The following is a 26,875-nucleotide window of genomic DNA, read 5'->3' as shown; positions in this document are numbered from 1 at the left end:
TTGAAAAAAGCCTATGTTTTGTATTTTATTAGCTACCAGTGGTATTCAAGTTGTCACGCATGAAAGAGCTCAGGCACAACAAAGACAAAAGATTAAGATAATGTTTTTATTGTTTATTTATTATTTGCTTATTAGGCCCTTATAAAGCAAGTAAAATATTGTTTCAAAGTGGGAAGGAGGGAACAAGGGAGTGAAACACATTACAAACACAATATTTAAAGCAGTGGAGGGAAAGAATTACAAACCTACTATGCCTTGTGAGTATTCAGAATGTGTAAGTGCAGCAAGGAGGAGGGAAGAGGAAGTGAGTGCTGGGGTGTCCGAGCTCATGTGTGATCCACAGATGAAGTGCTTGAATGTTGAGGGCTACACGGCCTTCAGCCATGTTAGGTGTAAGTGCAAAACTCCAGGGCGGACAGTGTGCCAAGGCAAGTGCTGAGGATAGACAGGAGCTGGGAGATTGGGAGATCAGGGGCCCCAAGGATGCATAAGGGCCCGGACCCCATTCACAGCAACTGTGGGATTAACAGAGGAGGGAAGATGGGAAGGAGTTGGTAAAGAGAAAAGTCTTGAGGAGCTTCCATAATTTAAGAAAGTCCTGCTCAAGACGCAGAGGGAGGGGGAGGCTCTTCATTGGAGGGAGCCAGCTGAGGAAAGAGATCGACCACCTACCCTCTGTTTACCGAAACACTTTACACACAAAGAGTTGGTGTCAGAGGAATGTAGTGGTCTACAGGGAGAGTATTTAGTAAGATAACAATGAAGAAAGTGAGGTCCCCGGGCCCAGACAGACTTGTGGATGATGCAGAGGGATTTCAATTTAATCTGTGCAGCAACTGGCAGCTAATGGAGACTTTTTAGGGCAGGAGAGATGCAGTCCCTGGGTTTAAGGCCAAGGATAAGTCTTGCTGCCTATTGTGGATTAGCTGGACGGGTAGCAGAGTGGTAGAAGGTAGATTCGAGCCTATTGCAGTAGTCATGCCTAGAGAGAACCAGAGCTCGGGTAACATTGAGCCTCTGGGGGGAAGTGAGAAAAGTGAGAATTCCTTTGAGAAGGAAGAGCTGAAAGTGGGACTTCTTGGCAATGTCCTGAGAGTGAGGGAGGAAGGAGAGAGAGGAATCGAAGATGACTCCAAGGTTTCTGGCTTCAGAAGAAGGAGCCGGGGAGAGCTCAAGGAGTAAGGCCAGAGTGAAGGGATGAAGGAGGGAGCAGGGGTCCCGATGGGAAAGATCTCAGTTTTACAGGTTTTGAGGCAGAGATCGTTGTAGGTGCACCAGGACTGTATGGCAGATAGGCAGTCCGGGATGATGGAGGGTGCAAGAGGGTCAGCAGGAATATTGAAAGAGTTGTGTGTCGTCTGCATAACACTGGAAGTTGGAGGAAAAGGAGGAGATGAGCATGCAAGCTGAGCAAGGTAGATGTTAAAGAGCCAAGGGGAGAGGATAGAAACCTGGGGGACACCACAGGTGGCAAAGGAAGTAGGAGAGGAGACAGTGCTGAAAAAGACTTTGTATATTGTATGGTTATTGTTACACTCACGTGGTCTCTGCGGAGGCGTTGGGGCATGGTTGCAGGCGTCCCTGAACTTGAATCACCCCTTCAGGCCTCTCCCTCAGTAGAAAATCTGGGATTGCCTTTCGTAATGCAACATGCTATTAAACATACAAAAGAGACAGCGAAAACTTCAGAAAATGCTTTCACTTTCTTGTGGAAAAACGGTTTACTTTTACATAACACCAAACGCATGCTTATGTTAAATCTGTTCCAGTTCAACCAAGTTGCAATTAAAATATTTAACTTATGAAGACACCATGTTCTTTAAATACTACAAAGTAAAACTACATTTAATTTACAAACTCAGTCTATTTACTTTACTCAACATTCGAAAATGGCTGTGTAAAACAATGAATGTGTGTAAAAATCCTTAAATCAATACAAATTTCTATGGGAGCAACACTGGAAAGATGCTAACAATCATGAGCTATATTGTGGGCAAGATTAAACACTTTGAATCTTAATGGAAGTTTGAAAATAAATTAAAACAAAAATCACACGTGTAAAACTTTGCAGAAATGTAGATTCCTGCCTAAAATTAACCAAAAGGATTTTAAGAAAAACGGGTGAAATATACTGATTTGGAGTGTGGTATCTGGTATTTAGGTTGGAATGTAGATATGGGTCTTAGGTATAATAGAGTTGAAATGAAGTCTCTAGCTATTAAATTGAGTAAGTTATGCAATGTTGAATGAGAGGCTTTTTTTTGGAAATAAAGGCGCCAAAAAGAAAACAGAAATCAATCTTTACCAGGATAGTTTTATTATACACTAGGGCATTCAGGTTAGGTGACCAGATTGAGACACAGTAAGCTCTAGAGTTGATCCGCGGTACCAACCCCAGCACCTCCGCATCCTCCCAGGCTGACTCAGTCTGATTACCCGAGGGAGGATTAAGGGTTTGGGATTTCACAAGGCAAAATTATTTAAATTAGTTAAGCACTAGTGCAAAGAATCAAGGCAAGGTTTCAAGAATGGTTGTGACAATATTAGAAGTTCTTAATGTAATGATAGGATGACTGAGAGATTGGGATGGAACAAAACAAGGCAAGGTATGCTATGATTTGCTATGCTTCCTATTAATACTTACAGTCGTCGTTTATTTAGGATTTTGGACCGTCAAGGGTTCTGGTCATCACACGGATCAGGTCTAACCAAGGACAACAGGGCACGTCTGGCGGGACAGGGTCAGCTGGGCGGTTCTGGTCACTGGGCTGGACGGCCTGGACTGGAGACTGCACTGGACTGCACTGGTTACTGGAGACGGGAGATCAGTGTGAGGGCGAGTTTCAGCAGGCAAGCATTTAGTAGTAGCAAGCCAGACTGGATCAAGATGCTTCCCTTGGGTTTTGGAATTTGTTTCAGAATTTTGAGGCCTAGCTGAAAAGGAGTTCAGCAATGCTGAGGCCTTGGCTTTGTAATGAAATCAAGAATCGGGTACAAGGATGGAGAATTCAGGAACAGTGCGCCACGCAGAAAATCAGGACAAAGTCAGGAATCAGTCTGTCTGTGTGTTGTGAGGTTCCCTTTTTTATCATGCCAAATGACATCACTAAATTATATGGCAGGGGCAGTCCTACTGTCCATCCCCTACTGCTAGGATTGGGCAAAAGCATAATCTCTGCCTTGCTTTTCGCTGATTGGATGACAGAAATGGATATCTTGTTTTATGAGGTGATCTTTACAATGTCTGGAAACCTCCCATAGCTATTGGGACCAAAGTCTAACTTTCCCACAAATACATATTTATGTAGTTATGACCACTAAAAAAACAGATGCACTTGTTACATATCTCGTGGGTCACATTTCAATCCAAGTCCCACATCTGTGAGACCTGGTTTTGTCTTTCTGCTGCATTTTGCAAATTTTAACCATGAAAGATTTGGCCTAACATTTCCCAGTTTTGTACACAGATGTGCGATTACCCCTGGGATATGTGTACAGAAGGTTATGTTTGCAACATTAATACATTAATACTTTTCGCACAATCGGTCATTCTTTATAACTTCTTTTCCTTACGCAGTAAGAAGCTCTACCAAGTTTTCAAATGAATCGCATAAATTTAGAATAATGATTATGCACTTTTCACATGTTTCCTCCTTCTTGTGGCAAAGTTAAATGTCTTGAAGTTCAGTTGCAAAATAGGCATTTTAAAACCAAAAGGAAGTCCATTGTCACTTAAGCAGGGTTTTCTTTATTTCTTCCATCTGTAAACAAGTGTCAAATCCTTTGAAGCAGGGTAGGGGTCCTCTTCCTTGAGAGGGAAGCTTCCTGCCCCCCCCCACTGGAAGGTTGAGTGTCTTAGCCTGCTATTGTCTTGGCCTGGGGCAAAGACAAATGTCTAATGTGACTTGAAAGGCCCCATTGTACGGGGGATTCCAAGCCTCCAGCCAGCAATTAGCCTTTTCCTGTTCCAGCAGTTGAGGTGTCATCCTTTCTCAGGGTCAGCACTGACAGAGCAAGTTTTTTTCCCCTTTTAAATGTACTTTGCCATTCAAACTGGGTTGAGCTTTGATTTATAGTTTTAAATCTTAACTTTAAACATATAGAATTAAAACAGTTTATAAATGTGTCTTTACCATTACAAATCCTTTTACATTTCTTAAGTAACTAAGCCTTGATACAACAATGTACTTTTGAAATAGGAGATTTTCACCCTTCAGTCAGGAAAAAGCCCATTTTATTATTCCTTTAAATTCTGTTTTGATCTCAGTAAATATACACTTTGTGCAGTTTACATTTCTTGTTTTGAGTGCTAGAATTGTTTTGCAGCATGGATACATGTAGCAGACATTTGTTTAGAGTCTCTCTCTGCATAGCTGATTCTTGATACTTGTTGCAAAGTTTTAGCCATCCCGTGGAAAATGAAAAACACAGTCCCTGGTTTGCTTTTCAAAGGATACTGTTGCCAGGAGTTGTCATTCAATGAGGCCCGGTTCCTGTGAGCCACAAAGAATAATCCTGGGTATTGCAGGGCCCTTTTTAGATCATAGTGGTTTATGAGAAATGAATGGATTCAGCGCCAAGCTGCACTTTTTAAGATTGGGAAAGTGTCAATTTAAAAGGCATTTTGGGGGTTTTCAGCACCATGATGCTGCTTCATTCACTTTGCTCCATGTAAAATGTTGCAGAGCCCACTGGCACACTCCTGCTGTGAGGTCTCGGTTTTCACCCCACCTGATATGTGTGTGGCAGGGGTGTGCAGCCATTTTCTGGTTGTGACACAAACACAGTTTTAACAATCTTGGCGCGCACAGGAGTCAGCGCAGTCATTTTCAGCTGTTTCTTTCACCATTGCAGTATAGTGATGTAGTGAGGCACATCTGAGCGAGTCAAAATATCCCACAGTATGTTCTGCCAATATATGGCAGTATCCCCACATAGGAACGTACTCCAGTTGGCTTTACCATTGAAAATGCATTCCACAGTATCGAAAATGTCCAAATTAGCTGCACCAAAGTGCCAGGCTAATAGCACTTATGTTTGATTTATCAAAGAAGCCCAATGTAAAATGTCATGCCACAGTAAGAAATGGCTAGCCTGGTTTTGAAAAAATGCCAGTCTTGCTTCATAATAACACTTATCATGCTTGCTTTACCAAAGATGCCCAATAAAATGTCATACCACAATAAGAAATGGTTCGACTGGCTGCATTGAAATGCCAGTTTAGCTAAATAATAACACGTATCATGCTTGCTTTATCGAAGATGCCCAATACAAAATGCACAGTGAGAAATGGCTAGACTGGTTGTATAGAAACAAACCATCCACATAGTAGTCCACATCAGAGTTTGACCACAGGACATCTGATAATTCTTGGCATCAATTAGTGAGTGTAACTGTAGTTAAGACAATCAAGGGACTCCCCATCTGTCGGTCATGATAACAGTGGGGCTAGATTTAACGCTGAATGTCATGAGAGAGATACATTGGACACATTTAGTAAAATGAGTTCTTATTTAGTGAGTATGGAAGCTGACAAATGTTGGATCTTTTTATCAGCAGTGTGGTTACTTGCACTGATGCAACAAGGGGTGATCTCTGTGCTCTGCACTGATAGTGCAGCAGTGGTCACTGACTAATGCAGTTCTAAAGTAAGTAATTGGTAGATGTTTATCACCATGTTGTGTGTCAATACTGCTTGTCTATACCCCTTTATATCATGGCAATATAGCATGAATAGCTTTTAGTTATCAGGCAATCCAAGTGCATGTGCACTGGCTGGGTCTTTTTTTATTTCTGCAAAGGCTTTCTCTGCCGCTTCTGACCACTGTAATAGTTCTGGCGTATGCAAGTGAGTCATCTCTCGTTATGGATTCACTATTGTAGCATAACCTAGTTCCCACTGGTGGCAGTATCCTGTTGCCCCAGAAAAGGATTGCAGCGGACTGATAATAGTTGGATTGGGCAAATTCTAGATGGATTCTGTTTGTGGCTCTTTTATGCTTCTAGATATTGCTGATATGTTGGAACCTAAATAATGCAGTTTTCACTTGTTAAGTTGCAATTTCTGATTGGATGCTTTACTTAAAATAGAATCCTTTTGTCCCATCTTCCTTTATGCATACTTCTAAAAGCGTTCTGACTGGTACTTATAAAACCTGTCGGGTTACTCCTGAATTAACGAGTCAGTCTTTAGTCCTTTCAGCTATCCCTGGGAGAGCTACTTATCAGGTTCCGCAAATAAAAAGCTTATTTTCTCAAACTCAGTACCCTGCTTTAAACCCTGCTGCTATAAGGCATCTATTACACAGAATGATTCCCCCCAAATGTTATTTCCTCTGTCGACATTGCTATTGTTGATCAATTGCCATTCAAAACATATGCAATGTCAAATATCCATTTTAGTTCTGATTTGATTTTAGAATTGATTTTGCCTTTTGATGTTGAGCTATATAAGAGAGGTTATTATTGTCGTTCCATCTACATTCTGTTTGGCAACTCCCGGCGATCAGACCAAGAAAATAAAACCCACTAGCGAAAAAGCTAAGTTCACCCTTTTTCGAGAAAGAAAAGAATAAGATGACAAATCCACTGCCAAGGAACACTTTGCTGTCTTTCGTACAAGATTTAGGTTCTAAGCACACAAATCTTCACTTATGACACACTCGATATACAGTATTAATCTCCACATTCTTTGGCTGCTGCCCATTTACATACTAATGATTACATATAGCCCATCCTCCAATTGGTTCTGCTGTCTTCTCGCTTCACTTCAGCACACATGGGTAACGTCCTCGTCCATCATGGAATGCTGCAAAGCAATTCGTTAACATCAATTGGCACCACCCTACCTTCGATCCTAACCATGTGGCCTACACCTGGTTATCAACTTGAACTCAGTGGCCAACTTCAAGATCAGCATAGTTGATTGCGAACAAAGCAGCCCTTTTTCATCCCAGACATGTTGGCACCATCACCATGCCCTCCCCACTATATGTTAAATGCTAAAGGTATTTATATCGCGCACCGTCACCAACGGAGTTGGTCCCCAGGTGCTCTGGCGGATCTGTAAAACAAGAAGGGGGAGGGGTTGGGTTAGTCGGGAGAAGAGGGAGTAGGAGAGTGAGAGAAGTGGTGTTCTGTTGGCGGCGTCAGTTCGGTATACACTATGCGCTGAGCTTTGGTGTAAGTATTGGACCGGGGTGAGATCACGTATGCTGTTGGTGCTGTTTATGTTTTGCTGGTTTGTTGTTGATGCAGTGTGATAAAGTGCGTGCGGTTTGCTGGGTAAGAGTTGTTTGTGTGAATTTTCAGGTGAGTTAGGTATGCAGAGATTTGAAGGTAGGATTAGTGGCATGAGAATCCTGGTTGTGGCACATCTTGTTCAATTTAATTTGTATTAGTATTGGTGGGATTAGTTGCTATTATCCTTTCTTGAACGTCTGACTGTTGTGGGTGCTGTTGTATTCTAATGAGCTTTGTATAATGGGATTTAGTGTGTCTATTCTCCTCCTTAGGTATTGAAGCTGGGGGTTGGGTTGTCCCTATTCCCTTTCTATCTATGTGGAATAGGTCTGTTGGAGCTTGAGTGTGGTACAGGGCAAGGATGAAACGTCCAAGTGCTTCCGTCTTGGTCTGCCTATGTAATCAGTCTTTAGTGTCCTCCTCTCATGGATATCTCTCATTGTGTGGTTTGGTATGTCGTGGAGTGTGTTCTTTAGATTATGTTTGTAGTTGATTGCTTGGTGGGGACCGGGATTGGTATCTTCGTTCTTCTTTGTTTTAGCTATATGTGTGTCCCTGTGGGTGGTCTTCTAGTTGTGAAGAGCCAGGATTTGAGCAGTTTCCTGAATAGTAGTTGGTTTCTTTGTTTTCCGTATATTTTTTGGTAAGTCGTTCCAAGTTTTCAGTGCCTGGTGAGAGAAAGAGGATCCTCCAGTTCTTTTGTTGTAGGGTTTCGGTTCCAGGCGGATGCCGTTGCTTGATCTGAGCATTCTTGTTGCTGATGTAGGCGTAATTTATCTCTCAGGAATTCTGCGCCTTGGTTGTGTATTGCTCTGTGCGTGATGCACATTGATGTGAATTTTATTTGTTGTTTTATTGGTAGCCAATGTAGTGTTTTAGCACAGGTGTGATGTGTTCTCTTCGGGGTAGTTTGAGAAGCAGTCTGGCTGCCGCATTTTATATGCATTGTAGTTTTTTTTTTATAAGTCGTTCAGGCATACCCAGGTATAGGCTATTGGCGTAGTCTACTCTGGACATGACAAGAGCAATGATGGTGAGTATTTTGTTGGCGAATGACAGGAACTGTAGGATCCTTTTTGCCGCTCGCAAGAGAAAGTAGCATTTCTTGAGTAGATCATTTACTTGTGGCTCTAGAGTGAGATTGTCGTCCATCAGGACCCCCAGGTGTTCTTCAATTGACAATGGTGCTGGGGATGTACCGAGTTCTCTTGGCCAAGGGATGTAGTTGCTGTCTCCTCCGTTTTATGTGAAGATCATTATCTCTGTTTTGCCTGGGTTAATTTTGAGGTGGTTCGAATTCATCCAGTTGTAATACATCACAAGATCTCAAGTGTTGTGTTTTCTTCTTGGGTGTCTTGTATTTTGAAGATTATTTGTATGTCTTCGGTGTAGTTGTAATAGGTGAGGGCGTGTCTTTTTATGATTTTGATCAATAGAGATAGGTAGTTGTTGAATAATAGCGGGGAGAAAGATGATCCTTGTGGTACTCCGCATGTAGAGTGTCTTTGGTTGGACTTGAAAGGTTTCATCCATATGGTTTCCGTTCTATTTGTTAGGAAGAATTTGATCCATGGTAGGGCAGTGTCTGTTATCCCCAGTCCTTCTATTCTCGTTATGAGTATGTCATGGTTGACTGGGTTTATAGTCATTGGATCAAATGCAATAGCATTGAATGCCATAACAGAGAAAAAAAAGCATCAAATGCATTTCTTTTCCAGGTTATTTTTAATGGGGTGTTCACCCCTTCCCCCAACTCACCTTTTTTAACGTTTAAAACCCATTTTAATTAAACTAAACTCTTTCCCTTTAAAAAAAAGCATTCAATGCTTTTTTTCAATGCTTCTTTTTTCTCTGGTTTGGCATTCAATGCTATTGCATTCGATGCATTGACCAGATACCGGTTGACTGTGTTGAATGCCGCAGAGAGATCTAGAAGTATCAAAGGGGTACTGTTGTCAGAATCTGCATTTGCCTTTAGGTCATCCATATTGAGAGGAGTGCTGATTCCGTTCATCTCATTGGTCTAAAGCCTACTTTTGCTTGGTCTAGTAGGCAGTGCTCTTCTATCAATTCTTGGGTTGTTTTGTATATGTACGTTCAAGCAGTTTGGCTATGTACGGGATGTTGGAGATGGGTCTGTAGTTGGAGAGGTCCTCTACTTTTCCTGCTGTATCTTTGAGTAGCGGCCTTATGTACGCTAATTTCAAGGAGTGTGGCACTTTACCTGTTGAGATTGAAAGGTTGAGGACATTCCTTTGGTATTCCTTGGGAGTTCCTCGCTTGAGAATTGATGTGCCTATGTCCGGGGGGCAGAGGTCCTCGGGAGAGCCTGAATTGCTGCTTTGATTTATCAGTTTGACGAAAGTCTCCAATGATATTTCGGGGAAGCTTCTTAGTTTGTTTGGATGTTCCTCATGAGGATAGGTGGAGTCTGTAATATGATCGCGTGGTCTGCCTTGTATGGTTTGGTGGATGTTGATGATTTTGTTTTGGAAGTGGTCTGCTAGGTCATTGCATAGTTTCCTCGATGGTATTAGCGTGTTGTTGCATCCCAGTGGGTTTTTCATTTCATTTACCATTTGAAGAGTTGTTTTTGGGTGTTGGTGCTTTGAAGATTCAGTTGTCGTAGTGTTTCCTCTTCACCTTTTGTATTTCCTTTTTGTATGAGCGGATATATGTTGTAGAGAAATTTCAGTTTATTTGCAGTGTTGTTTTTGATTCTCCATTCTAGGTCTAGTTTTCGGTTTTTCCTTTTCATTGCGCTGAATAGTGGGGTGAACCATTTTGCCATTGTTTTTTTACGTGAAGGCGTGGAAGGTTTTTCTTTGGCGATGTCGTCTATGGTTGGTACGATCCGGTTGCTCTGCGTACCAGGCACAGTACCTGGTCCACTTTCGACTGTACTACACGTTGGTAGATGGCGGCCTTGCCGCAGCCAAGAGCCGACGGCAATCCTGCAGGATTTCTAGATTTCCAAATTCAGAGTGGTCAGGAGCCACACCGCAAGACTGAGAGGGCCTGTGTCGTGATGCCACACCTTTCCGTCGTCCTGTGACAGCCGATCCACCTCCGACCCCAGATGAAGCAGGTCGTTCACCTCAAGGTGAAGTAGATCCGAGAACCAAATTTGCATAGGCCAAAATGGGGCCACCAGGATAACCCTACACTGGACCTTGCGGACCATTTCGATCGTTCTCCGAATAGAGGAAATGCATATTGAACAGACCCGTCTACGAGAATGAGAACGTGTCCCCCCTCGAGTCTGAATGCTGGCAAAAAGCAGCCACTGCTTGTTTTCCGGGCTGGCGAACAAGTCCAGAGGGGGAGACCCCCATTTCCTGAAAATTCTCACAACCTGGGTGTCCTTCAGCTTCCATTCGTGCAGCTGACCTGTGTCCCTGCTGAGAGCAGCCGCCTGAATATTGTAGATGGTAGATGGTAAGCAGTGATGTGAATCCCATGAGCAATGGCCCAATGCCAGACCACCTGAGACTACTGGCACAGGACCCATGAGTGTGCACCGCCCTGCTTGCGCAGGTAAAACATTGAGGTGGTGTTGTCTGTCAGAATGCGGACCACTGTACCCTGAATGAGAGGCAGAAAAGACTTCAGAGCCCAGTGCACTGCCTTCAACTTCAGAACGTTGATGTGTAATGATGCATCCTTGAGAGTCCACATGCCCTGAACCTGAAACTGGTTGAGGTGCGCACCCCAACCCACCTGGGACGCGTCCATCACGATCGTGTATCAAAATTCCGGCTACACCATGGGCATGCCCCTCACAATGTTGTCGGAGCGAGTCCACCACCACAGGGCCTCTGCCAAAGCTCGGGAGACAACCACCTTGTCGTTCCAGGAACTGAGGCTTTGCGACCACCTGGCGGCAAGAAACTCCTGCACTGGCCTCATAAACAGATGACAGTTCGGGATGAGAAGGATGCCGGACGCCATGGACCTTTGAAGAGACATGTACCCTCGGACCATGACCGACGTTCATGGCCCCCACGAGGCTGCCCTGGAGATCAGCTTCTGTATTCTGTCGACCAACGGCTTCACCAGATTGTGCTGCGTGTGAAACTAGGCCCCTAAGAAAGCCAAGTCCCTGGATGGTGACAGACAAGATTTTGCAAAGTTGACCGCAAAGCCCAGCCGCTGTAACAGGAGCATTGCTGCCTGGAGAGACTCTGACGTCCTTTGAGGAGAGGCCGCCACTGGAGTCAGGCACTTGGTGACGGTCCTAGGAGCCGACTTGAGGCCAAACCGGAAAACCCGAAACTGGAAATAATCAACGCCGACCACGAACCTTAGGAACTTGCGATGTTTGGGAAGCATTGTGATGTGGAAGTTGGCATCCGTGAGGTCCAATGAGGCCAATAATTCTCCTTGCTGGACCGAGCATATGACATCCTGCAACGTCAGCATCTTGAACTTCAGGCGCTGCAGATTCTTGTTCAACGGCCGAAGGTCCAGAATAGGCTGCCACTTTCCATTTGATTTTTTGATTACAAAATACCGGGAGTACACCCCCTGTCCTTGTTCTGACACTGGGACTTGGTTCGATGGCCCCTTTTTCCAACACCAGAGGCACTTCCTGCCAAAAGATTGATATATGCGGCTGAGACACCTTCACTGGTGGAATTGGGAGTTGCGGGCACCAAAACTCCAACGAGTGGCTATAACGTACTGCATCCAGCACCCCGCCGTAATTAAATGCCGCTCGTTGACATGGTGCGCCACCCTTCAGCATAGTTGACTGCCTATATGGCAGTCATTGCTGAGGCTTGCACTGCCAGCCTTTACTAGCCGAGGCCACTGGACGCCTCATGCGTTGCACTTGAAAGTCCTTGGTCCGGTGCGGACTGGAAAGAACGTCGGAACACTTGGGTGAAATAACTGGGGCGAACGTAGTCCCTGTCGTGGGAACCTGCAAATCTGGCATTTCCAGAGGCTCCTTGAAATGCACTAAAGTGGCAGAAAGAGCGTCCACTCTGCAGCGTGCCCAGTGACCTCACAGTATCCGAGTCTTCTTCATTCCTTTCAATGCCTCGTCAATTTTTGCACCAAACAGCTGTTCCCCTTCACATGGCATGTCTACCACCTTGTGTTGCACCTCAGACCAGAAATCAGTACAGCGCAGACAGGCCTGCATACAGAGAACCACACCATTGTTGATCTGTTTGAACCCCTACTCTGGCAGGTCCACCGCAATGTTAATGCTGTGGTTGGAGGCTTTCTCCCCCCCTCAAACCAGTAACATTGCCTCCTTCCTTTGTTGCTCTGTTATATCGAGCCATAATGGCCAAAGAGTTTGTCCCCTTGACTGTTGTAGCCCTTACCGTAAGCACCTACTTGCTGAACGCATCCTGCTTTTGGGCCTCATTGTCTGGGGGCATCACCCACTTGTGCTGACTATGCACCTTACGACCAGCCACCACTGACTCCAGTGCGGGTGGGACGTGAGGCACTTGGGTGAAGACTCTGGCGCCTTAAACTTCTTCTCCAAACGGCCTTTGACCGCAGGTTCTGAGAACGGATGGTGCATTGTGCGTAGCCCTTCTTGTCACACATGCTCTAAAATGGGGACAGACAAGACTGCCTTCCGCCTCTTCCCCATGTAATTGAACAAAAAACAGTCCTTTCGCTCCTCTTCTGGAGTAAGGCCAAACTCTTGACAAGCATTGGCCATCATTGCATGAAAGGCACTGGCATCATCTGGTGGAGAGGGCTTAGCCGGGCTGCTCGGGGGATCCACCTCTGGATCGGTATCCTAGGCATCCGCCCGCCTGGGCGACGGCAACGTCGTCGATAGAGTGTCACATGGAACACTATCAGGATCAGAATCCACCAGCTCCCCTTCTTCTGGATGTGTCCGGGGAGGGGTGAAACCAACCGGAGACCGCACCAGTGGCTGAACCGTAGGTGACGTATGCGGAAGGCCTGGGCGAGGGGCACCCGCACCTTGTCACGGCACAACCCGCTCGGTGGGACTGGGAGCCGTGCATCCAACTGCCCCAACAGCGACTGCAGTGTGGTCAGCACCTGCATGGACAGCATCAAGTGTGGATTCACTAATGGGTACTGTGGCGGGAAAGCACATAGGCCTACCGACGTGGACAGCCCTGCCAGCTGCAGATCCAACGCCAACGGATAAAAAAACTGATGACTTTCCTCTTCCGGACTCGAGTCCAAGTCATACTTCGTGGGGTCTTGCTGCAGAATCTCCAACAGGAGCAAAGGCCCAAGGCCGGACCCCAACTTCCACGGCACCTCTGAAGTCAATGGTGCACCTGCTGCTGTGGTTGCCGACAAGGAATCCAGTACGGTCGACGACGGAGCAGTTGTCACCACTGTCAATGGAGGGACTTCCGTAGACGAGCTCCTCTGCGATGGAACCAAGGTCACCACCGCCCTGGCCTTCTCTGGCAAAGTGGACCATTTGGACGTGGAGCTGGATTGATGTTTGGAAGACTCACAGCCTGAAGAGGAATGGGCCGGTCCTTTGATGACAAGCTCCTTCTCCTTATCAGCCGCCAAGGACTTGTGCGACAGCGTCGCTGACTTCTCTGGCCTGGAACTCACGTCCTTAAATTTTCCAACCCTGGGAGCCTTCTCCTGAGAGGGACCGCTCGACCCTCTACTCTGATGCACTGACCTGGCGCCAGATGACTCCCATCCTTTCCCCACCTCCGACGCTGCCCCTGCCGTGCGCTGCTTCTTAGAAGGGGGTTCCGCCGACCGAGCCCTCGGGAGTGAAGACATCACCTTCTCCGCCATAGTAGAGGACTTGCCCCCGCGGGCCGAACCAAACTCCTAACCCGGGTAAATCCCCTCGTTTAGCCAGCAAATCAAACACCGATTGCAGTCCTTCAGCGTCTTCTGTGAGAAGCCTCGACAAACCTCACAGTTGTTCTTGGAATGATTGGGATATAGGCAATAAAGACAGTCTGCAGGCGCATCCACATCATAGATGGTCTTTGGGCCTTAGGTCACACACAGCCAAAAACAACGATTTCTTCAGGCCCACTGATGACATACTGGGCCTGGAAAGAAACAACCAGCGAAAGCACGTGTAGAACACGAAGAGCAATTTTCTCAAGAGAAAACAAGAGGTGATCCCAACAGTTTGGAGATGGTTGAAATCTGAAGGGAAGCCACAGGGACAGGGATATTTATACTAGACGTCCTATTGGTGCACCCAAAAAAGACGTCGATAGGACACTCAGTGTCAAGATTTTCCATAGGAAAACACTATGTTAAGGTTACAGAAGTTTTGCCAGCCTGACCATGGAAAATATTCACAGCATGGGAATCCAAGAAAGATCCAATTCTGGAGAAAGCTGAGGCTTTTCACAGGCTACTGCAGGGCCATGTTTGTTTGATGCCAGGAAGTAGGTTTGGATGGTCTGGTCCCAATCCACCAACTAGTTTCACTGTCTGAATGGTATGCATGAGCTGTGTCACCAGTGGTCCTGATTGGACCACTGCTCGGGTATGTGCGCGAAAATTGGCTAGTGAGAGTTTCAACTCTTACCTGCATTTTGAATAAGAGGATACCTGCATCCAATTCTTCAGAGGTCCTGGAAGAAACCTGAAGGAGCCTGTGGACTTCTTAGAAAGCCTGGCAACTAACTTCTGCTGCTGACCTGGAAGAGCCATAACCTGTAGGTGATCTTCAGGAGTCCTAAGAAAGAGCTTTGACCATTTGAGTGGAGGGACCATCCATTCGACATCAGCTCTGAGTCCTGCGAAGAGCCCCTGGATACCCAGAACAAAGTTTGGGCTACAAAGCTGCAGACGTCACTCTTCCGCAGCGTGGCCCTGGAACTTTGGGGGATCCACCTGCTACAATGGTTGTGTCTACCAACTAAGGGGACTTCAAGATCGAGGCGAGGTCTGACCATGGTAGGTTAATCCTTTTGTGACGCTGTGCATCATGGCCGATGTCCGAAACTGCTTACCTGCATCCAGTCCGGTCATCAGAGGGGCCTTGCATCAAATTCTTTCGTTTTCTTTCAACTGGAAGGCATTGCACCAGCATTAGTGCCCGACCAGAGAAGTTCTCAACCTGTAACCCCTAGGGATCAAGGGCTGAGACTGACAGTGGGAAAAGCAACCTCAGACCCGCTTCAGCAAACCTGCCAAATCCTATGAAAAATAGGAGTATGGGGGTTGAGTTGTCACGATACTTACTTGAACTCCTAACTCCCTCAAAAGTTGTGATAACTTTTGAAATAGTTTGGCCTTGCCAAACAAGCACTGCGAAATTTGGGGACACGTTTGTTAGATGTTGTACTCCACTTTCCCCTTCATCAGTTCCCCTCCCCAAGAGTGAACCTAGCGTCCCACTAATCAATCCAGTTTAGCATTCATTCTTTTACTATCCAAAATTACATGATTTTAAATATTGTACTTATATGGTGCATGCTGCAGCCATTGCTTATGTTTCTGTATGATTAGGTTCTTGTATTAACAACAACACTCCAATATAATGTTTGTGTAGATGAGTACATTCTTTAATAGATTAAATAATTCATGATAGTTCTCCCGATCACCCCTGACATCTTGTTTCCAACATTGTAAACACAACCCCTTGTAGGGACTTTTCATCAAAATTAATTTCATATGTGATGTCATCAGTGATGCCATCAATGATATTTGTGATGTCATGGGTGTTAGTTTTATCAGTGCACGGTGGTGGCGCGAGTTATGGTTGCTTAGCTTACCATAACTGGCGAATTTCTGGGGGTTTTCAATTTTACTTGTAACCATAATAATCCTTTAAGAACGTTTTTCCACTGATTGTGTTAGGTTTTTACTAGTGGAACTTAACCATAACATCCCTTTAACAAAGTTTTTTGACTGAATTTCATGGGTTTTTACCAGGATACCGTTAATTTTTCTACATGTCCCTTACATCATACTGACCCACCTGCCCCCACCACGGTGCCATATCGTCCGCGGACTGTGCAACTGTCAGTGGACTTGGAACAGCATTCACACTGCCCAAAAGCACAGGGGTACCTTACATTGTTGTATCCTGCAACGGGCAAAGATATGTGCTTTAAACAACAAGAGATATATGTACCACATCCAAAAAATAAATATGTGTTCAAATTCTGTACTTAAGAAACCAAAAGTACATTTTCATAGTTTGCACAACATAATGGAGTGCACCAAGCAGAAAGATGAACTGTACATCTAACAGTATTACCTCAGTGCAACCTTGCATACACACTCACAAGCAGGCCCAAGATACTCAGAAGAAACCCTTACAGAAAGTAGTAAGTAGCCTACATTTATTCAGGAACATCACAGTTTCTTATATGTACATGACTTGTAAGAAATAGCAGTATTGTTTTTGTTAACACCTTAAGTGCCAGGCTATTATGCACGTTTATGCAAAAAGGACGAGCATACTCATCCTTGGCACTTACAGAAATGGCAAGCACCCTGGAGTAGTTGGAAGAACATTTCCCCCATGAGGAAATGAGTGATGGAAACAACTCTAATGGTACAGAATCCAATATTTAAACCAGAAAAAGTAATGTAAATTGTTTGACATGTCACTAAAACATGGTTTTCTTTTTAACAGTACATAGTGCGAATGAAGGAAGTGGCCCCGAAATACTACTGAATGACCCAGATGATGGGCGCACACAGCCCCTAACTCCAAATGTAGAAAATTAACTACTAAACCTATCTGCATAAATGGATGAATTAAACAATAATTTTCAACAGTTAACGACATTTGTTAAAAATCATGTTAAAGAAAATATTTGATACCACTGCCCCACTTGTACCTCTGCCCATTATCCTGTCCCAACCAAACATCTCTATCAAATTTCTTAAATCAAAGACTGTATGATGAAACCTCAATCCCTTCCTCCCCTCACGAACAGTCAGTAGACATATAGTCCCCCATATATGTTTCCCATTCTGCTACCCCATACCTTTTGTAATTGTTTGTATTTCTGTCTTAATAAATATGTATGTGTGTACTGTTGCTGTGTGTGTTTTTTTTTTTTAAAAGCCCATTTGGGGTCCACGGACAGCGCGACTGTCCGGGCTGTCCATAACCAAAATGGAGGCGCCCCCGAACATCGTGCCAGTCCGGAGGTGTCCACAAGGTCGTGTTGGACTTTTAAATGGTTCGGGGACCCCACCCATGTCCTGCAGACACAAGGACGCATGTACTTGTGATCTGGATGTGCCCCCAAACAGTGCGCCTGTCTGGAGCTGTCCGTTTGCATGTGGCACACTTTTAATTAATTCAGGGACCCAACCCCTGTCCTGCGGACACCTGGACGTATGCACATGTGATCTCAATGTGCCCCCGAGCATTGCGCCTGTCCGGTACTCTCCGCCCGCATGTGTCGCACTTTTAATTAGGTCGGGGACCCTGCCCCTGTCCTGCGGATACATTGACGCATGCGCCTCTGATCTCGATGTGGCCTGCCTGAAGCTGTCCGCTGGCACTGTCACACTTTTAATTAGTTCAGGGGCCCCACCCCTGTCCTACAGACACTGGCACACATGCGCACACCGGCTTCCGCGCAAAAGGTATCTGCAGGACAGCCGTTCTATCCACAGTCATCTGTGGGGATGTCATCATGTGACTGCACCCGCGTTGCACGCCGGGAGTTTCCATGGACACTGTTTGTATCCCAGCACAATTAAAAATGTATTCTTGGCCAATCCAGGGTGTTTTAAGCTGAAACCTCACCCTTTCAGAGGTCCTAGACAATGTCCTGGTTGATCTATAGACTGTTTGTAACTTTTTGAGCCCTACCTGTGGATAGAAATGTGCGTGGACAGTCGTGCGGTCCACAGACAGCACCCCAAAGGGAACACACCCACTGCTGCTCCTCATTGTGTTTCTGACTGTCCAGGAGAGAGCACCTGCTGCATGATTTGGCATACTGCTGTTCCTGCTTTTGCTCTTCTGTACAGAATGGCATCCATAGCTACTGCAGCTGCCCCGCCACCGCCACCATCTGGAGGGCCTGGAGAGGGGAACAGGCATGGAGATACAGAGGTGGATCAAGAGGTGGAAGAGGATGAGGTAGTGGAAATCCCTCTCACCAGCTCCCAACATGAATCTTGGGTGTGGAGGCTTTTTACCATCATGGGGGGGTGGTGGGGGTACCTAAGGCTCGTGTGGACAAGGTTCTCCTGTGGCGAAGGGTCGCAACGTTCGAAGGGGCGAGTAGGTTCACATCCACTGTCATATCTTCATCATCCGCACCTGCCACCACAAGAGACACTCCTGTGGGGCAGAGGATCCCTCCGGAAGCCTCGCAGGCCATTCATGACGCAGTTGACCCTTACCTTTTGAGAGTGACAGTGCTCTGTATGCACTGTGACACACCGCTCTGTAGGGCGGAGCAGTTTCAAAGTGCTTTCGAGGATGTGGTCCAGGAGCATGAGAAACACTGTCCCCTACCTAATTAAGGCCCACCCAACATCTTCCTCTCTCCACCTGCCTTTTAATCCCTGTGGTTGGTGCCCCTTCCCTACCCTCCCTTCACTTCCCTCCCATCCCTTGTGTCTCCTGTGAAAAAAAGCCCAAAAAAATATAAACACAAAAAAGTTTAAAAGGTTCTTTTCAGAACCACCTTTCACAGTTCAAAATAGAAATAACGGAAAAAGGTGCAAGCACCTACGCAGCCTCTGAAGTCTGTGGACATTGTGGTAGTCTGCAGACATCCCAAACAATTTGGCTGGTGGTGCCATCAAAAACATTGCACTCTTTTGCATGGGAAAGTGGTGGCTCTGAAAAGAACAATGTTTGCATTTTTTTTCTATTTGGAAAGTTATTTTCAAGTTTTAAAGTAAACTAAACAACATTTTACTGAACTAAACTTGTCTGTGTAACTTGCACAATAATAGGCATTTTGTTTTCCCAAGTGGAAAGGGAGGAGTACATGAGGTGGCCCCCATGTTTGCCTATTTTGAAAGGAAATCAGTAATCAGCACCCTAGTGTGAGTGTGTCTTTGCTATATCAGGACTGTCTTTGAAGCACTGGTTCTAAGGGCACCTTTCAGGGTGGGATCCCATGCCCTGGAGGAAGGTGTCGGTCTTCCTCATGTGGATCAAAGGGAGCAGCTTCCTGGGCTGGGTTCCACATAGCTTTTGTGGAGACATCCAGGCCAGACAGCCAATACACACCAGTCCTGTCATTACTGAGACCTTTCTCCAAGCTGAGGCTAATATGACTTCCAAATGCTGAGGCTGTATAAAGGTGCAATCCTGATAACCACCATGTCATAACCAGACATGGATTATATTTACAGTTTAATGTGCCACCAGGCTGACGAGGGAACACAATTATTATGTTTTGGATCAGAGGTGCAGATATATAAAAGGTAATCTCTGCCCATTTGAACTTTGTGTTGCAACAGTTTTAGGAATTCACAATTGACCATTGGACCTGCTCTGCTATCACTGCAGGCCCTATTGATGTCAGGAAACTGTCTCCGCAAAGGTGCACAATGATTTTGACATGGAGTATTATGAAAGGGGGGTCTGATTAGCAGCCCTCCAATTCAGAAACTTAAGTACCAGCATAATTTTATTTCTAAAAATTCAAAAACGTTCAGGTTATCATTTTTCCACCAGGTGGCATTCTGTCACATGCGGATGAAAATTTCTAAAGGAGTGAGTTGCCTGACTGTTTCTCAGCGGCATATTATAGAAGGATTGCACTGGCTAATTGGATTTTTCTTTCACTTTTAACCCTAAAGTAAAAACCATAACAGTGCAAAATACATTCCTTTAATGCATGTTTGCACCATGGCAAAGTTTGCCCTAGCGGTAAAACATTCCCATATTAGCATTAGGACCAACTTTGCCCTGGTTCAAAAATACACTGAAATGATGCGTTTGTCCTACTGCTTCAAAAGTATAAACTTGCACTTACACTGGTGCAAAGTTTCTGTAATACAAATGGAAGTTTGGGAAAACAAAAATGTAAAATGTACCTTTATTAGTCAAGCTGCAATCAAAAGTCATAATTCAAATAGATCATATGCACTGTCTCGCCAGTGTTATACATTACCTCTGACTGAAAAAAGCAGATTACCGATTACATATTAAAATGTTTTTACCTATTTTCAATTCCATAATTACATGGAATCAAACACATTGATGAAACAAACATTGACAATGGCAACAGTTTTTTGTAGGTGTGGCAAAGGCATTGCCTTTGGTACTAGGTACTGCCTTAGTAGTATTACCTGGCTATCGATGGTAGTAGCTGCAAAGTGGTGAGAGTGCCTGGGCATACAATAGCAATCCCATGGTAAATGCCTAAAACGTATAGACTAGTCCAAACTGTTGGCTTTGTCAATGCTTGTTTTTAACAGGAATTACCTGAAGGACGCGCATAGTGCTGGTAAATCGAGAGGCTGAAGGCAGCCTGGTTAAGACATTTTTATGATACCAGTAACAGCTCCAATTATGTTATTGAGTCTCTGCTTTGAAAACAGCTGGCAGGCACTTCGAGTGCAAAGTTTCATGATAAGGCTTGATAATGCTAGCTCAAAGAGGGCCCAGGAGGATGTGTTTGGAAGGGAAGGGGCAGGAAGTGGGTGGGAATGGCCATAGGGATTAGCATGGCAAACAGCACCTACACGTTGTGTGTTCCTCCTCGTAAGCCACTTCTTCCTAGCTAGTGCCACCTAATAGCCAAAACTAAAAAGGCATATTTACATGTATTTTCAGTCCCCAAATACACTTAAATACACTAAAATAGACACTTTCTTTCTTCTCATTCCTCCCTGCGTGTTAACATTGGAATATAAAATGTTGATTATAAAATTACATCCGACACATTAAGAAATGCACTCCTATTTTACATCTGTAAGACTTATATTAGGAAACATATACATATTTGGTGAAAAACTTTTCAGTAGACCACTCTTTTAGACTTCTATCTTCAAGTTGTATTGATGACAAAAGAGGATGCTATCCCAAAATATGCAAGCTGCTTCATAACGAAAAGTTACACAAAAGAAAAAGAAATACAATATTTGGGAAATTGGCTGCTTAATAGGCCTTGCTTAAACAATATGTATGTCGCTTAAATTGCTAACAAGTTAGGCTATGGCAATTCTTTAAATCTCACTGTCTTACTGCCCGGACTGCACTGAAACAGTGGGTTAGATATATCTCTTGGCATGCTCGTTTAGTACCACCCCATGCAGCCTGTCTGTGCTGCCCAGAGCATAGGGGTTTTTAAGCACAAACCGTTCTCGTCATTAGCACGATGCCAGTCCACCAGCAGATCCCAGAGGAAATGTTCAACTCTGCACCCACATAATGTGGGGTACCAACCTGTGTTTGAAAATAAATATGAACAACATTCATATTCACGAATTTACCATTTTTAGAGAGGTGGTGCTAGTGGGTGGTGCGTTTCTGTTCAGTCTGATTTCAAACGTATTACAAACCAGTTTGATTTGTTCTAAAGCATTTGCAAAAATGGAACACAACACTGTCATTTTAAAGCACTCCTGGTCTCATTTATTTGTAAAATGTATTTACTTATTTATTTATTTTGGGGTGGATTGTTGCTCATGTAGCTGGTTAATCACTCCAAATGGAGGACAAAAGTAAAAAGGATGTTGGCCAGGGAATAGAGAAATAAAGGAACCACAAAGGCAATCACATTTTTGATGTCCACCCAAAAAAATATATTCTAAAGAAGCAGCATGAAAGGTAAAAATATAATGTGCTTTGAGATTGGCCAAAATTGATTTGATTTTAAAGATGTCTTAGTGTAACTCTTGTGAGGGAGTTTCACATTTTCTGTCAAATCCATGTTCGACATAAAGAAGAAAATAGTAGTTTTAACATAGGTTTTGATGTATTCAATGGTTATAAATGTATTTTACAACATTTTTGTGAAGGACTATTTTGAGAAGTGAGGAAAATGGCGTAAGTTTATCGGTCAAAACAATTAGAATTATGATAGAAAAGACTATTTCTAGAAAACCAAAGGGTGATTTTTGTAGAGCTCCTTTGCTTGAACATATATGTAAAGTGGTCTTACAAAGCGCTGTTTATTGTTGATTTTGCGGTGAATGGATGTGCAAAGGAAAGAGGGGGGAGGTGGTTAGTGAGATAGCGAAAGAGGCAGATGCCAAAACAGTGGTGCTGATAGGTTCAGGATGGAAGTATCCTAGCCCTCTGTGCTGGTATGGGTTTGGCCAAGACCCTTGGTATCCGGTAGGGAGAGCGCAAGGTCTGAGAGGTTAAACATGCTTTTGGTAATACTACCTGCAGGTGTGGGGAAGTGAAATAGGACTAAATGCCTGCTTCATGTAGTGTCACTAAGTCTCTGGCGATTGTGTGGGTGTGGTGTACGGTGGTAGAGCAATTTAGAGGGGAGTGGGTTAGTTGACGGAAGTAGACAAACAGGTGTACGAGTAGTGGGGGAAAGAATTAAACGCTGTGCGCCCACCTGGCGTTGGTGTTAATGGGTGAATGCTGATGACATGAATAGGCAGTTTGGCAGATATACAGAGTGATTGATAATCGTTCACTTGTATCTCGTTTGTGTGGAGACCAACCGAAGTGAGCCCATTTGCGATGGGTTAGTCCATGAGATGCATGCGGGTTTCTGCAAATTTCTACTGTTCAAAGGGCGTCCTCCATGGAGCGTGACTGCGGCAAGGAAGTGTATACGTGGGTGAGTTCTGAAGCCGGTCTTGTGATACATTACGGACATTAGACAGGAAACACCAAAAATAGTCCACAAGTTATTGATCATAAAATTGATCGACAACTAGCTTGAAGGTGTGAACTCAACCTATCATATCATGCAGCTATCTAGCAAATTATCTTTCTTCTCTTTTTCTCTCCCTGTCTCACTATATGCCTCATTTGCCTCCCTCTCTGTGGGCAAATGTTGCAGCCCAGCATTGAAGACAGCAGTGCGACCATAGAAAATCACAGCTATCTGGAAATGGGGCACGTTGCTGAGTTTTTTATGGGTAAAAGAGAGCGACAGAATCATCCACTGATGTGGGACAAGTTCTGGTATTTGGATAAATACATTGACATCATGTGTTTCCCAAATACATATAGCAATCACACTTTGGGAACATTTTCTGTACAGGGGAGTTGACCGGTTTGTGGAAACACCCTGAGAAGTCCTGGGATTCTGATCAACTTGTTATGGGGTCAGACAACCAAGCTACAGGGTCTAAAATAACATTCGTTATTATCTATTTTGTGGTATTTATCACTGTTTGTGCATACTGCAAAATATGCTCTCCTGTACTAAACCAATCAGTGGGCAACACGCAAAATTAAACATGGTCTAGGAGCCCACAGAAGAAACAGATCATTGGGTTTAATCTGAGCTTGACCCCTTCCGAGAAGAAGGACATTTTGAGAAACAATATGGTGTATTTTCTTAGCAAAAAAACGATCAAAAAGGGAATTATTTTTTGTACTAAAATTGTAAAGTGGCTCTTTTTAAACTTTTAGAATAATCATTTCTGGTGGTGACTTCTAGCATGTATTGTCATCACAACATAAAGTTACACTTGTCTTACTGAGCCAAACACATTATCAAAACGCAGAATAACAATACACTTATTTTCTGCTGGAAGGTTATAGTTCCAGGCAGACAGTCTAGTACACTCCGATTTTCAGAAAGGGAAAAGGGTCAAATTGCACCACTGGGGGTTCCTGGCTGTTTCTGCATGAAATGAAAGATAATTTTGGGAACATATGAATGACCACAGATCTTTATATTTAACAGATATGCTGTAATAATATGGTTGTTTGCTTAACTAACTAAGTACATAATTCACCCTGGAATCTGTGATCATTTCATTTTTCTCAACACTCACCGTAAAAATAAAGACATTGGGCCTCATTACGAGAAGCACGGTAAAATCGGGGTCATTACTGGCATGGCGGAACTAGCGGGTCTGTGCTCGTATGATGCCGCTAATAGCGGGTGATTACGAGTGCGCGAGCATGCGCGAACCCCATGCCGGTAATGGCCATACCGCCATGGCGCTAAAGGCCCTCCAACTCCCCGATAGCGCCATCACGGGACCCGCCGATACCGCCTCCGCCTAGTAGGCACCCCTTAATACCGACCCAGTAATAACATCATGTTAATACCGGGCTCGTAATACCGGACCCGGAAGTAACGTCATTGACGGAACGGGAAATATGCCGGCGGCCATCTTTAAAAACACAATCCATTGCAATCCTCCCAAACCACCAGTTGTGTTCAGGAGAGACCAGTGCCAATCCCTTCAACATGTCAAAAGCTACCAGGAAATCAACCCCCCGCCTGCGCAAAAAGCACTTTTTAGACGAAGAACTGACCATGCTGGCGGACACCCTAGCTGTCCATGCTGAGGAGATCAACCAGCAAAACCTGAAAAGGGAGGTGCAGCAACGTAAAAAGGAGATCTGGGAGGAAGTAGCCCGCGAGGTCTCGGCAGTCAGCACCACCCCACGGACAGTCAAGGACTGTAAAAAAAGGTGGGATGACCTCCGCCTCAGGGTACGGAACATCCTGGCCAACAATAGGAGGGAGGCCATGGCCACAGGCAGAGGTCCCCACTCACCCACAAAACTCACACGCTGGGAGGAGACTTGCAGTTACTTCATACAGATGGAGTCCATTGAGGGATTTGGGGAGATGGAGACGGGTGCCGCAACATCTGCAGATGGAGGTGAGTGACCCTGCAGATCCATGTTGGGGGAACCATGACGTAGCACAAGTGATGTGGAAGAGAGTCTAGGCAAGGCAATGCATGTCCCAACACACACATCAACATATCCTTGTCCAGATGGAGGCCCAAACCCTGCCACACTGAAATGCATGCTGAGTGCCAATCCCATTACTAATACACAGCCAACACACACGGACCGTGCCCATGTAATACATCACACAAAGCCCAATACAACGGCATGTGTCACAACCCTCGCCCAAAACCCCCTCTGGCAAATCCATTGGCCAGGTGGAGTCAGGACTCGGGCCTCTAGAGCCTGGCATCCTCTTCAAAAGCCCTCGTTGGGCCAGTCCTGGCACCTATGGCGCCAGGCTCATACACCATGAAAAACAATGTGCTTGGGAACTACTTTATTGTATTGTCGGCCAACATGGAGGCATCCACATGGCTTGGTTCCTAAGAATCAAGCTATACGGTCTAGTGTTTTGGGTGTGGCAGCCTAGGGACTACTTTACCTGGACTATTTTGTTGGGGCTATTTAAACCACACCCGAGCAAGACAACACTTCGCGTTACTTTGCAGCTTGCAACGTGATGCTCACTGTGTCCAGCTATTCCCTCGAACCTCGGAGAAGCAGAACCTGCAAGGAGACAAAAGGAACATCATTAGCAGCAGCATCTTACCTGTGGTCTTCATCTTTAAACACTTGCAGCTACAGAGAACAGCTTCCTTGAATCTGCCCGCCTCCCGGACAGAACGACCTGAAAGAGGAAGATAGAGGCAACATTAAAGAAAGCAGTAGAGACATTTACAAATTACGAACTGCACAAAAGGCTTACCTGGCTGGTCGCCTCTCGGCTGGCACCACTCCGGACATTCCACTTGCGCTGAAGAACACCGCGACCTACAAAGAAGGAAAACACAGGTTAGCAAAGGCAAGACTTCGCAGCACTGCGCATAGCGCTTACTTACAGCATCATAGCGCTCTTAATCCGCCATCATTTACCAGCGGGGCTCAACCAAGCCAGTTCGCCGTGTTGAAGCTCTGCAGACCTAAGGGAGAAAGAAGAGACATTTTAAACAAAGAAAGGCATGCAGGATAGCAAAAAAACTAAAGAACAGCAATAAAACCTACCTGAACAATATCAAAAACGTGCCCCTGCAAAGAAGGCAGGACGGAGAGCACGCCTAATTCTACCACAAGGTGAGGAGAGGGCGCCAGAGGGACTGAAATGATACGGGGTGGAGGGAGGATACTTACCCCAGTCGGTCAGTCTTGAACACAGTCCTCCTGTATTTTCAGGCAGAAGCTTCCCCGCAGACCACATCAGGGCAAAGCTGAGAAGCATACCAGCGAGTAACCCGGCTGGGTGGCGTCCCTGTTTATAACAGGTGAGCGTAACAGAACGCGAAGCCTACCATAACAAATCCACCTGGGCGTAATGGAGACATCAGAAATGGACGAATTGGCCCAATTACTAGGAGGGCTTCGTGCTGAGGTTCATTCTGCCCGACAAGAGACTAATGCCCTGCGGAGAGACCTAATAGTGACCAAAGAACGCACTGAAGAGATTAGCAGGCAATACTTGCATTCACAGGCAGACGCCTCTACCTGGAAGCAATCCAACGATGCAAAACCCCGCCATACCACCCACTCCGGTACAGATCACGTTACCTGGAACAAGTGCCCCTGACACCACCAGAAAGGTTCTCAGGCGACCCACGGAAGTATGCGGCATTCATCAATCAGTGCCGCCTTAATTTTCTTTGTAGGCTTGGAGCATTTCCAAACGACCAAGCTCGGGTAGCTTTTGTCTTATCATACCTAAGTGGTAGTGCAGCAGATTGGTTGGTGCCGTTGGTAACCCATGACGACCCTCTATTACATGCCTTTGGGGGGTTCCAGAGAGAAATGGAAAAACGTTTT

General features: G+C 45.1%; 1 long non-coding RNA gene across 1 annotated transcript in view; it reads right to left on the bottom strand.

Moving 5' to 3' along the window:
• LOC138516575 (uncharacterized) overlaps positions 1 to 26,875 on the bottom strand; it is a 250,151-nt gene that overhangs the window by 94,589 nt on the left and 128,687 nt on the right. Inside the window, exon 2 of the long non-coding RNA XR_011282287.1 lies at positions 1,541 to 1,653. This is a non-coding gene — a long non-coding RNA (uncharacterized lncRNA). The remainder of the gene's footprint in view (positions 1 to 1,540; positions 1,654 to 26,875) is intronic.

The sequence above is a fragment of the Ambystoma mexicanum genome, chromosome 6q (assembly GCF_040938575.1).
Source record: "Ambystoma mexicanum isolate Mex_15411 chromosome 6q, UKY_AmexF1_1, whole genome shotgun sequence".
Taxonomy (NCBI): Eukaryota; Metazoa; Chordata; class Amphibia; order Caudata; family Ambystomatidae; genus Ambystoma; species Ambystoma mexicanum.
The sequence above is the reverse complement of the archived record's forward strand: the minus strand, read 5'-3'. Positions and strand labels throughout refer to the sequence as shown.